The following is a 13,857-nucleotide window of genomic DNA, read 5'->3' as shown; positions in this document are numbered from 1 at the left end:
GTTAAGTCACTGTACACCGCACAACGCACATGAGATGCGCATGCGCCGCGGTAATTACAGTCGCTGGCAATTAATCCAACACAGGTATGAGTTACAAACACCACGGAACGCGACTCGCATCCGGCTTTTTTTCGTCGATAAAACGTAACAAACCATTTTCAGAAATTATAAAATTCCTCCGACTTCGTTAAACTTGGTAAAAAATCGTTCTGGACGCTTGGCTACCGAGATTTTGCTGCGGACGTTAATTTATAAGAAATATTACATTAAAACATAACAATAAATGGATCGTAAATCTTGTCTGTTCGTTGATAATCTTATGATCTTATGGCCGAGCGTTTTTGCGCGCCTATTAGATACACTTTACAGCGCGGATTGCGTTACTCCGCGGATTGATATTAATTGTATCCATACTAAGCTATTGTTTTTTGAAACTTGCACATCGTATTAGATGCATCATTTAATAATTATGTTGTTTCACACTAAAATGCAGTTCTATGATTTGTTTTCTAGTTTTTACATGATGCTACCTGCTGCTTGGAAAGAAATTGATCTTACAAGAGAAAAACAGGAAGCGGTGCAATAATATTGATTAATAAAAAATGTATATAGAAATCAAAGACGGAAATAATGAAAAACACAATTCTAATTTCACATATTACCCATAATATATTGCATTTAGTAGGTACCTGTCACATATTTCGTTCTCCGAAAAGTCTATAAAAAATATTTATTAATTCTTGAAAAATAAAAACCTCAACAAAAAAAAATAGTTTGTGTTGCAGACTGTACCAGCCGAATGTAGAGGTAGGTTCGTATTATCGCGGTTTATTGTACGGCCATTTGAATAAGCGCGCGCGCACGCGGTATCGGCGCATCTTTACTTGTATTTACTATGCTTTGTGTTCACGGATCATAGCTATACTGCTTATCCCACGTGTTTTGTTATTAAAAATAATGCAATTTGGAAGTCAGAAGGAAGATTAACTGAAGTAAGCCTTGACGAACTGAACTGTCGAATTTTACCCTTAACATTTTTATTATTAAAATATTATAACGAATTTGAAAGTTAGCTCTGATCGAGAACGCCCTACTTATGGGTTTGAAGAACCTATTAAGTCCTCACCACTGAGCCACAACTGCATTATGTATTATTCATCATATACATATTAATAAACATATTAACTCTCTGCTTTTATTTTTTGGTTGCTTGGAAGAAATTGCTGTTAAGGCGACATACAATCATGCTTGTGCACCTTTTGGGCTACGCCCCCTGGGTGGAGCATAAGAGCGCGCGGGACGCTTCACAAAAATCCCCTCGTCACGCCACACAACTGAATAGATGACGGAAACATACGGAACTAACGGAGGTTCAATGAACTTTACTTATATTCTTATATTCGCGCGGTTAAAGCTGAGTAAAGCGATCCGGCAACGTCTTTTCGTTGCCGGGCCCATCGAAGTAGAAAAATCGACCTTTGTTCCTTTGCACGAAGGTCGATTTTTAATTGGTACAAATCTGGTTACAAAAAATGAGCTTGTGACTAAATTATTTTATGATGTAATTATTTGTTATTGTTAGAATTGTCGCTACCTACGTTACTAGCTTATTTGCAAATCTTTGTAAACAAATTTTATAGGTTTTCGACATGGGGACTTTACGTACAATCTTTATATATAAAAATGAATCGCAAAATGTGTTGGTAAGCACATAGCTCGAGAACGGCTGAACCGATTTCGATAATTCTTTTTTTTATTATATTCCTTCAAGTACGAGGATGGTTCTTATGTAGAGAAAACGTAAACATGTACCACGGGCGAAGCCGGGGCGGACTGCTAGTATGATAATAAAAATACATAATAGAATAATGCTATTTACGTTTGTTTTTTTTTACATTATTATCGGTTTTAAAAGATTTAAAAAACGGGTTTTTGTTTTTATATCATATTTATTGAAAAAAAAAAAACAATAATAGACAAAAAAATATTATTTACAATTTTGATTATCTTCTTATATATAAAAATGAATCGCAAAATGTGTTGGTAAGCGCATAACTCGAGAACGGCTAAACCGATTTCGATAATTCTTTTTTTATTGTATTCCTTGAAGTACGAGGATGGTTTTTATGTAGAGAAAACGTAAATATGTACCACGGGCGAAGCCGGGGCGGACCGCTAGTACTATTATAAAGGCGAAAGTTTGTATGAATGTATGGATGTTTGTTACTCTTTCACGTAAAAACTACTGAACCGATTACAATGAAATTTAGCACACATATAGAGGGTAACATGGATTAACACATAGGATAGGTTTTATCCTGGAAATCCCACGGGAACGGGAACTATGCGGTTTTTCCTTTGAAAACGCGGGCGAAGCCGCGGGCGGAAATCTAGTTTTTGAATAAATATATCCGATATTTTGATATACTTCACATCAGATATTTTCGAATGCTGGTTTTGTTACCATTTTAATGTTCCAATGTTTATCTTCTTGATACGACTTCTTCTCCTTGTTCCGTAAATAAATATGTCTCTTGCCCGTTACTTTGAGCTATCCTTGTACATTGAGGTGCTGAAACAACCATAATAAGTTATAATAGGAGAACAATTAATTGATAATACCTCTTATAATACCACGATTATTATAAAGATACTGTCATCAAAACTAGAAAAAATTGCACAGCTGTGTACGTTCCTTTGTCGCTTTATTATCCTAGCCCGTAATAAACTCGATTGTCGGCGTCTTACATAGCAAACTTTCTGAGAAAATCGTTCTTTTGTTTGCAAAATTTTACGGTTGACCGCAATTATTCTAACAATTAGTAAAAAATTTCGCAGCTGTGTCCGTTCGTTTATCGCTCTATTGTCCTATCTCGTAAAAAAGTCGGCATCATAGTTACATAACTACAAATTTTTCAAATATTTTTTATATAAAATTTATAAGTCATTATGCTTATGCATAATATGCAAATAGTATTCATACAAACAAATTAAAAAATTACTCATACATACATTCATTCGAATTGATATACATATGTATAAATAAATATCCTTTATCTAATCCTTGTCTTGGGATTGCTCACATGTGTATAGAATTGTTAGTAGATCAGCAATACCTAAGCCTAAAATAGCATGATATCTAATAAGTAAAAAAATTACAATTACCGGTGCAGTGAAAGACCTCAACAATAGTTATAATACCATAAAAAAAACAAAAAGTTATACGCAATAGGGTTGAAATAAAAATTGTTTCTGATCTCACTGGTAATTACCTACCCGTTAGTGATAACTTACACTAGTCTGAAATATTCCACTATCTTCAATCTTATGACTTATAAATAAATGACATAAGAATAAACTTACACAAAAAAAGTACTATGTGAAACTGTCTGAAGATCCACATCAGTTTCTGGTAATCATGGTTGGTCTAAAAGACCAACGTGTCTTTATTGCATCCTGGCTTGCAAGCTGCACATCGGATTTTTCGTGGTCGCGCTTTGCTATTAGAAATAAACATACATACACAAATCAGTAGTATATTTATTGGAAAATGAAATCTCAAAAAAACAACTAAAACATTACCTATTTATACCAATAATAAAATTATAAATAAAAATAAAGACAGAGTGCATAAAATTATAAAATTTTGATTTGTGCGTTGCTAAATTCAGACTTTGTAAACATATATGTACTAATACAAAAATCATAAATAGGTAATGAAATCTCAAAATATGACTAAAATAATATTACTTATTACAAATAAAAATAACTATCAGATTTTCATTTATGCGTTTCTCAATTTAGACTTGTAAACATATACCTAGTAATCAAAATATTTGAAGTTGAAATCTTTAGACTTGTAGCGACCGAAAGACATAATAAATATAAATAAGCATGATAAACATTAAACTTACCTATTTAGATTCAATAACTGTAGTTTCTTCATCTGCCTTCGCAACATTTTCTTCCTAATGTTCTCACCATCAATGTTTTGGCCACCAAAATTCACCATGTTTATGAAAAACTTTAGTAACACTAACACTAAATCACGTATGCGAGTAGACAACAGCACCGCGCGAAAAAGTTGTACAGGACTGCTCTCTAAGACGCGTTGGCGTCGACTAACAGGAGGCGGAACGGCGGAAGCGACCGGCCTGTGCGCAATTTTGTTGCTCATAGTTTATAAATATATTTTTTTAAAATTACTGATGTATTTATTGAAAAATCTAATCCCGTACGTCCTTCAAGAATTGAATGGAAGTGGATGTGGATAAAATTTCATTGATATTACTTTACTATTGTCCAAATGAAATTGATTCTCCGTTTAATTTTTGGCCAACTTCACAACGTTTTTCTATCGAGGCAAATTTTGTCAATCGTGTTTCGGTTCCCAAACGTCACTAAACAAACTCTTCAATTAAATAAATCGATAAATAAAAAAAATCAAATTCAAAGTTTTTGAAGAAAAAAATTAATTCTCCGTGCGCTCGAAACGTCTGTTTTGGGTCTCATTTCGCCTTAAGCAATAAAGCCGCCAATTGCTTAGTAAGTATAATATCCTGATTTTGTCAAACTTTGTGTGTGCAATAAAGAGTATATAAATAAATAAATAAATAAAAATAAAATACATTTGATATATTTATCTAGATTAATATTTATTTCTTATCATTGATGTTCATCAAAACCTAAATTAGTTCAGCTAAAAGGTAACGATGTAAGGCGAAGTTCGCCGGGTCAGCTAGTTCACAATATATAAAACATAAGTAGGGGTAGATGGGCAACTGAAGCACCGATTGCATGTAAAGAATTAGGTGAAGGCCAAAACTATCTTGACATTATAAAAATCCGATTTATTTATAGCGTAAATTAATGCATGTTTCCTCATTCAGTGCCTGTGACATTTGACTCGATCGGCAGATGTTTTGCGAAATATATTTGGAAATAAAACTATTTGTTTTAATGGTCGTATTTTGAAAAACAAAAATGACGGTAACATAACTATAAATACACACGTATAACGGGATGAATACTTAATTTGAAATAATTAAAAATGTGACGACAGTTCATTAGCATATGTAATTTTTTAAATCTTTTCGTGTGTATAATCAATAATTACCATTTATTGAATGATAATGATAATAAAAACTAGCATATGAGTATTGAGTAATAATGATATTTAATCAAACGATGACTGAGTTCACATTGCTTCAAAAATATACCTAAACTATCAATGAAAACATTCCTTTACTATAAGTATTTATGCTAAATCCACTAATCAAAACGCAGTGGTTAATGAAATATTAAAAAAGTTCACTTGTTGAAGGACCTGAGCTTATTTGAGCAATAAATAAGTGCGGAGAGAGCCTGGATGCCCCGCGTTTATTAAATTTGAAAGAAAATTTAATTAAGCGACTTTTTCCTTTCGTTTTATGCGCAGATTTCATCATTGGTGCTGGGCAAGGGTTCTAGTTTGGAGCCTTTCTTATTTCTAGACTTGCTCATGTATTAGATTGATCCAGAATATTTAGGTATTCTATAATGATAATAAAAAAAATGGAAAGTATTCCACTATTTAGATAAATAATTACGTTAAATTTTAATTGTACGAACAAAATAGTTAATTAAAATAAATAAACTTATCTAACAATATTTTAACGAGGCAAAATATACAGAAAAAAAGCACTTAAAATAGCAGGTTTTCCTCTGTTCCGGGTTATAATTACCAAAAACAAATAGCAACAAACAAAATATAAAATTCTGTTTTTCAAAATACCTATTCCATTTAAAAACAACGCGAACGCAATAATCACTATCTACATATTAAATTACATTATCATGTCGCTTTTAAAAGGGAAATCATTTTTTTTTATTTTATTGAAACATGGAGAGTCTAAAATTCGTAACTCTACATCGCAGGACATTGCGAGTAAAAAGTGTGAATTGAAATATAAAAAGTAACAACAGCAGGCTTTTGGCACATGAGTAGAAAGACGGAACAGAGACTAAGCTTCTTAAGAACGTGCAAAATTGTTACCTATTTTGGTAGGGTTGTCACAATAGGTTAAGACAAATTAAACAAAACTACCTACTACAACCCAACCTGGGTGGGTTGGGTTGTAGTAGGTAGGTATGTACACACTTACAATACATACATACATACTTACAAATGCTAAACTTGTAATAATAATGAAAGATAAAAACACACCGTGTACAATTCTCTTCTTATTAAAAAAGGACCTAATGAAATAAACGCAAGTAGGTACTTACTTGAAAAAGTAATAATCAAAATATTTACTCACCTATTGTACTCCTTGGGATGATATATTTTTAGTTTTTCTAGTATTATTCATACACACAGTACAATAAACAACCATTTTTAACAATACAATATTACGTTTTATATTAAAATATTAAAACTTGCAAGTTGCAACTAATAAAACAAACAACGTGCGTCGTATCAACCCTGAGACTGTCCTCAGCCTGTGCAAGCGCAAACCGGTTTTTTCCAGAATCGCTGCGTACGTGACAAGCGGCCTGCGGTCACACACACATGCCCCGCGTACTTGTAGTAGTGCAATCGATTCGCGCGGTTGTTTGAAGCTTAGTCTCTGTTCCGTCTTTCTACTCATGTGCTTTTGGTTCAGTTGTTAGCGCGATTTACGACAACGCTTATTAAAGGGTTCACTCCCTGCGTCCGTTAACTGCCGCTAAAAATATTAATTATAAATCTAATAATTCTGCATATTTATTTATTTTATAGTATTAAAAATTATTTAAATCGACGTTATGGTTTAAAACACAAATAAAATATAATGGCTGATTATATCACATAATATAAGGGGATACAATTTTTACAGAATATACCTGTACCTTGTAATTGACCAGTCCAAAAGGCGTACTTATCGAATAATCTTATATATAAAAATGAATCGCAAAATGTGTTGGTAAGCGCATAACTCGAGAACGGCTGAACCGATTTCGATAATTCTTTTTTTATTATATTCCTTGAAGTACGAGGATGGTTTTTATGTAGAGAAAACGTAAATATGTACCACGGGCGAAGCCGGGGCGGACCGCTAGTCTTATATATAAAAATGAATCGCAAAATGTGTTGGTAAGCGCATAACTCGAGAACGGCTGAACCGATTTCGATAATTCTTTTTTTATTATATTCCTTGAAGTACGAGGATGGTTTTTACGTAGAGAAAACGTAAATATGTACCACGGGCGAAGCCGGGGCGGACCGCTAGTCTTATATATAAAAATGAATCGCAAAATGTGTTGGTAAGCGCATAACTCGAGAACGGCTGAACCGATTTCGATAATTCTTTTTTTATTATATTTCTTGAAGTACGAGGATGGTTTTTATGTAGAGAAAACGTAAATATTATGTACCACGGGCGAAGCCGGGGCGGACCGCTAGTTATTGATATAAATAAATTTACACTCTACTAAAATCTACATATAAAACAAGTAGGTAAACTTAACAAATATCAACGTTACTAAAATTATATGAATATTGGTACCTATAACAATTACATATTATGACACAAAATATATATTTCCAATAGTACAAGTAATCTGTTCCAGGACCATGCATCATTGCACCCTTCCAAGGAACCAAACTCCAAATGCCACGATATATTCCCCCCAAGGGACGACGGTATCACTTTTAATACTGAGCGACTATATCTTGAAATATGTGACGTAACAGTGACTTATGTTTTGTTTTAACTTTAGTATTTGTTTGCTTTTTCTTTTGGAGGTAAATAATGCAGAAATAGTGATAATTTGCAGACATACCTTTCAGTAGTCTTACTAATCTGTGTTGCATTTAATAATTATATCTATGAATAATAACTAACATAATATAGTATAATATTACATACGATACATTATTTTATAAGAACATCCGTATTTCGACGGTTCGACTGTTCTCACAACACAAGGTACATATTTCTTAAAAGAAATAATAATTCAATTAAACAAATGATAAATATTTATAACTATAACTAGTTTAACCTAGTCAATACAATGTTGAATGTATTGAAATTGAATTCGAGTCACAATGTTGCATGGCTGGATTATCATTGGTCGAAAACATCTATACCAACTAACAAAAATGTTGCAAATCGTGCTAGGATTGCCACCCCAAAAGCAGGATAACTTGAAAGTATCAATTCGTCACGGTCAAGCAGTCACATTAATAAACACACCCGTGCCCATGCCTCAATTAACGCGATTTAATTGGCCATCATTTGAATAACCAGTCCGCTAGACTCGTTGCACTAATGCTCTCCTTACCGCCTGTCCAGACTTAGGACGGCGGTACACGAGCGGGCAGACGCTGCGTTGCTTAAGGACTAGTTGTCGAGTCAAATGTAGCTTTAGATAACAACATAAAAAGAGTAGTTTTAGTTAAAATAATGCATCAACCACAATAACATGTAATGCTTTCCTTGGATTGAATGAATATACCAATGACGATTAAAAAGATACCCATTGATTTTTACTAGTAATATAATGCAGATTTTGTAATACTGCTTTTTATAACGAAGTCAACGATGGCGTTATCGTAGCGTAGAGGCGATGTAGTCTAAGGTTAAATTGCTAAATAAAAAGAACATAAGAAATAGAGCTTATTTATCTGTTAGATGAGGTTAGTCCTTGAGTTCATAATTCTTAAGTCGTTTAAAATGAGATTAATATATAGCTTAGATAAATTAAAATAATAATTAAAAACAATATCATTGTACAACATTAAGATTTCCAAAAATTTATAACGAAAACACAATTGATAAAATAAATACATATAAAATGTAATATTAGCCTCGAGTGTAGCAAACCTAATGCTCTCTTTAGCACCTGTCAAATGGGCAGCTTAAATGAAATGTTGTACCAGTCGAGGCAGCTCACAATAGGAAATAATTATATAAAATCAACCTATATTCTGTACTGGAGTGTCATTACTTCAATTCTTTTTATGGTAAGAGCTGAGATAATCGAGCTAATTTGTTGAATACTAAGTCAACTGCCATTACAAGCCGCTTTGTGCTTTTTGAAAAGCTCTTTTCTAGTGAATTCCTTTTGTAAATATCAATCGATATACGTAGTAAGTAAAAAGGCTTGAGTGTGAGAATACTAAAGGCTATTGAAGGGATCAATATATATTTGTGAAATATTTCGAAACTTGAATTTAAAAGCTGATTGGAAGACGTGAATAATGACTCTCTTGTATAATGACACTTCTCTAATTTTATTAGATCTCTGGCTGTAAAAGTCGATCTTTAAAACATTGACACGTAGTATAATTGTAGCAATTTCTCTAATTGTATTTATTCAAGCACTCTAATTAAGTGACGTGCATCAGTAAATCACATACACGGAATCTTTCTAAATAATTCAACGATATGACTGGCAATAAAAGTGGGTATCGATAATAAATCGTAAGCAATCGCGGTCAGGTGCGAGGTAAATTCATAGTTTAGGAAGATGGGGGTCGTAAAACATATCCAAGGTTATGCATCCCCGTAGTGTCGTTCACTCAATATTTGATCGCGATGCGTTTTGCGATCTCCGGGAATGCGACTAATCTTAACGTTACGCACATATGAAAATTTTTTGAGTTATTTTTAAGGGGATACATTTGATAGAGAATTCAGTTGATAGGATTACGAACTCGTTCGTTGAGATTTTGATTTTGAAAATTGTAACTTAATGTAATGTAATGATAAGTCTTTTTTTGTTTTCTTGCCATAGTATCTATCCATTTACAAAAGTTTGCAAATGTCATTTTCTACAGTATTTCACAACGATGTTAGTTCACAGGAAGAGACTGAGCCTAGCAAAAACAAAAATGTAATAATAATTAGGCGTAGTGTGTAGGCGTATTATCAACAGATAATAAAAACAGGTTCAAAAGCTAGTTTTTAATATTGATCCCATGATTGATCTAGTAGACATAAAAAGCTTGTTTTAAAAATATTTTTAGAATCATTTTATTTGCGAGGCTGTAGCGAAGAATGTAAGCCGCGTCAATCCAAATGACAAGGTATTCGTGACAGAATCTAGGTGGAGTTAGTTACATAACTTAATTGCTGCGATCGCGAAGATTGAATACAATTATAATAATGAATAAATGGCTAATGAATTCGATGGGAAGCGCATTCCGTGATGCATCCAATCATATCTACGATTGTTTGTGAACTATTGTTCAGACGTTATTATAATTATGATAATTCGATTATGTAATTGTGTTTTATTTATATTTTACCAGGAATAGTGTGAGATAACTAATTGAAGCTATCTTGAATGAAATGCAAATTGAATGCGTATCCTTTCGTACTTATGTTTATAATATTGCTGATTTGTTTACATGTTTTACTATTTCGGATATGGTTAGAAATTGTACTCTATTATAGACACAGTACAGTGTAAATTTAAATAATTTGGAAAATCCAAAAGTGCACGCCTCATAATTTTTTTTTAATAATTATTTATTTTATTAATTATTATTTTTGTTTATTTAATAACAATTAAACCACATCGAATCAGACCCTGAAAAATGAAAGGGTTCTATTCCTGAGCATACTCAAGCGTAAGAGAAAAAAAAAAGACTCGATTAGTAAAGTATTTCGGTCGCTATCGTGTTAACAAGAAAATCCTCCGCACATACAGAGTACAGACACACGGACGTCCAAGACAGAACTTTTTTAAACTGTTTTTTAACTAGTTTAAATAACAAAAATGACATCAAAAATATCATGAATGTTAAAAATAGTGTTTTTTCTTAATATGTGTGTGTATGTATTATCTTACAAGTGCAATGTATGCAGTATGATACATAAAGACATTTTAAGTTTGAAAAATCAGATGTTTTGCGCGAAGTGACAGTAGTACCCACCTCAACGCTTCGCTTATGAGGCGTGCAATAGAGGCTTGAACAAGCTTACGGTTTTCTTGATACGTTTTTAATTTTTATATGATGTACCTATAAAATAATAAACTGGTACAATTCAATGCCTACCTTTCATGTTACACATACACGTTGTGCATATTTATCAATGACATGAGCATTATTTTTTCGCTACTTGCTGCCTTATCCTTGTAAATCATCACGGAGTTTTTATATGAAGCATGTAATATATAGGTAGGTACTAATATTATAAATCTGAAGAGTTTGTTTGTTTGTTTGAACGCGCTAATCTCAGGAACTACTGGTCCCATTTGACAATTCTTTCGTTGTTAGATAGCACCATTTATCGAGGACGGCTAGGCTAAAATATATCACGCTAAGACCAACAGGAGCGGAGACACGCGGGTCAAACCGCGAAGCGCAGCTAGTCTAGTATAAAAGTGAATAAGAATCTTGTTGCATAAAATCTTGTATATGTATCTTGTATCTTGTATATTATATATGAGTTATCTTCATAGCGGTCAGAGCTGCGCCTGAGTGGTAAAGTGGTTGTTACTTGCGCAATGCCTAATAGTCGCTTAAGATACAGATAATCTTTACGTTCTCAATGACATTTATTTTCTTACCCGTGTAACCGATGCTTATTGAATATGGGAACTGTTTTCAAGATTTCTCTTTTTCTAGATTCTTGACGTTGTGTTGCGTAATCATTAATTTTTTCATGTTTTCTTTTTCAAAAAATCAACAGTTATACTTAAAGTTATATTATGCAGAAGGCTATTAAAAACGCATAAAATGATAAATTATTCAAACGTTAGATTTTAATGCTTTGCTTATCAAAACATGTCAGTAATATTCAAAATAAAAAGAGTTCTCACAATTTTTGCAACAATGACTTAGCACATTTTTTTCCTTTAAAAGCTTTATATGTTTTATCGATCAATAAAACTGTTTTAAATAATAATATTCCGATTATCGACACAATTTGAATATTTGGGTCATTAAATAATTCTTCTTTACCGACCAATATTTCATCGTGACACTGAACCAATTAATTATTTAAATTATCACTCTGTTGACATTTAAGCCTTAATTATAAAGATGACAATGGCTCTCAATGGCCAATAATCTAATCTGTAAGTGAAGATGGATCGTGGCAAGTGTAGGTGACACTTGATGTATGACGATACGTCAAACTTGCGACAGTGGCCTAGGGCTACGAGATCGGTGTTTACAAAATGAATGAATGTGTGAACAAATCTGCTTTGTATTATTTACTAATATATTTGAATACTAATTTTATGATTTGAGCGACGAATTACGAGTTAATTAGAATACTGAAAGGAATATCCTCTAAACAAATACAACAACATATTTTCTTGAACATTACTGATAAGTAACGTAGATCGCATCAGTTTAATTTCTATAAAAACTTTTGTTAATGTTATTTAATTTGCCTTATATCAATGTGAAGTTAAATATGAGATTTAATTATGTGTACCAATAAATAAAATAAATCACAAATAGAAGATAATAATATAGTAGATTGATGATATTATGTAACTAGAGAAAAAAAAATAGGAGATCAAAGAGTTGACGACTACTCTAAAATATGAAAGTGTAAGAAAGTCAGCGCTGACCCTGTCTACCAATAATAATTAATCTTTTCTTTTGAACGCTTGTTTTCGTGTAAACAAGGATTTAAATTTTTGAATTATAAAGGAAATAATTTTAAATTAGTACCTAAATGCTTAGATTAGATACAAGTGACACTATAATATAGCCTAATTTATGGTATAGTTTACAGATTGACTTCGACTTATCAATTCAGGTCAAATATTTTGCTATAATGGAAAATTTTGTAATATTTGTGTAACATTTCGAGTGATACTTCGATACTTACCTAATGTCTGCCTACACCGAGGCTCTACTGGGCTGTGACCGAATTCTAAAGAAATATTTGACGCCTATTGCATGTCATTTGAGCGTATAATATTTTACACATTGTGAAAACTATATCGCCGCGATTTAACCAAATAGAACACACTCCTACGCTCGTTTAATTCCTCCAACATTTTCCAACATCTTATCTTTAATTTGGACTGGTTTTGGTTTTTTATTAGAATAGTTTCGCCTCGATACCGGTCCGCTCCTAGCTGAAGGTTGTTTATAGATAACAGTAAAGTATATTTATTGGTGGCTCGGCGACTGCGCAACGCTAAGGTCGTTTGTCGCTCGGACGGCGAGGCGACTCGAAATATCATAGTTTCGTGTTTCATAATGAGTGGAACACGTTTTTGTGGGTTACGGCGAGTAATGGAGCCGCCTCGATGCGAAAACGCGCAAAAAAATAAAGTTGCTCGGCTCTGGGCGGTGCTAGTACGCACGAGACGCAATGGCTGCGCCCGCTCGCCCGGAACGATGCGCTTCATTGTGCTCGCGGATGATATTTTACGCGAACAATTCCTTTTTCGTATCGCGCGTTTTTGTGCCATGAAATATGACTGGATGCTTTAGCGGAGCGAAACTCACTCGCAACTCAGTAACGGTCGTATCCCTGAACAAAAAACTTTCGATTTACAATCGCGTTTCGCAATTACGCTCGCTATTCAACATTTTCATAGTTTTAAGTGACATCTGTAATTAAACGTTGCTGCGAGTTGCACTATCTCGTGGAAACGTGATGGATGTGTCATGTTCAGTGGATAAACCAGCCATCTCGTACATCAAGTCTTATAGTGTTTTGATTGATATAGTCTACTGGGCAAGGAGCAGCATATACAGCGAAACAGTCTCAAAAATAAATTTATGATATCCGTATATCTTGAAAAGTTTCAAACAAAAATAATATAGAGAGAGTGTTAGAAGCGACTCCATAGTTTCTCTGTGACCGTTTTAGTTTTCATTGAATGCGTTGTCCAAAATGCGGATGAGCGGTGTGA

The 13,857-nt window shown here is 33.2% G+C and overlaps 2 long non-coding RNA genes across 2 annotated transcripts in view; one reads left to right on the top strand and one right to left on the bottom strand.

The window, feature by feature from the left end:
• LOC149484961 (uncharacterized) overlaps positions 1-13,857 on the top strand; it is a 208,542-nt gene that overhangs the window by 167,511 nt on the left and 27,174 nt on the right. The window lies entirely within an intron of this gene.
• LOC149484962 (uncharacterized) lies at positions 2,444-4,080 on the bottom strand. Its single transcript, XR_016316248.1, has 3 exons — positions 3,915-4,080; positions 3,364-3,500; positions 2,444-2,572 (listed from the first exon to the last, which is right to left on the bottom strand). It is a non-coding gene; the product is annotated as an uncharacterized LOC149484962 (long non-coding RNA).

This window comes from Colias philodice, chromosome 11 (genome assembly GCF_061535455.1).
Source record: "Colias philodice isolate Cphi_HAF_F1 chromosome 11, ilColPhil1 Martin Lab GWU primary, whole genome shotgun sequence".
In the NCBI taxonomy this organism is placed as follows: Eukaryota; Metazoa; Arthropoda; class Insecta; order Lepidoptera; family Pieridae; genus Colias; species Colias philodice.
Note: the sequence above shows the minus strand (reverse complement) of the source record. Positions and strands in the feature narration are given on the sequence as shown.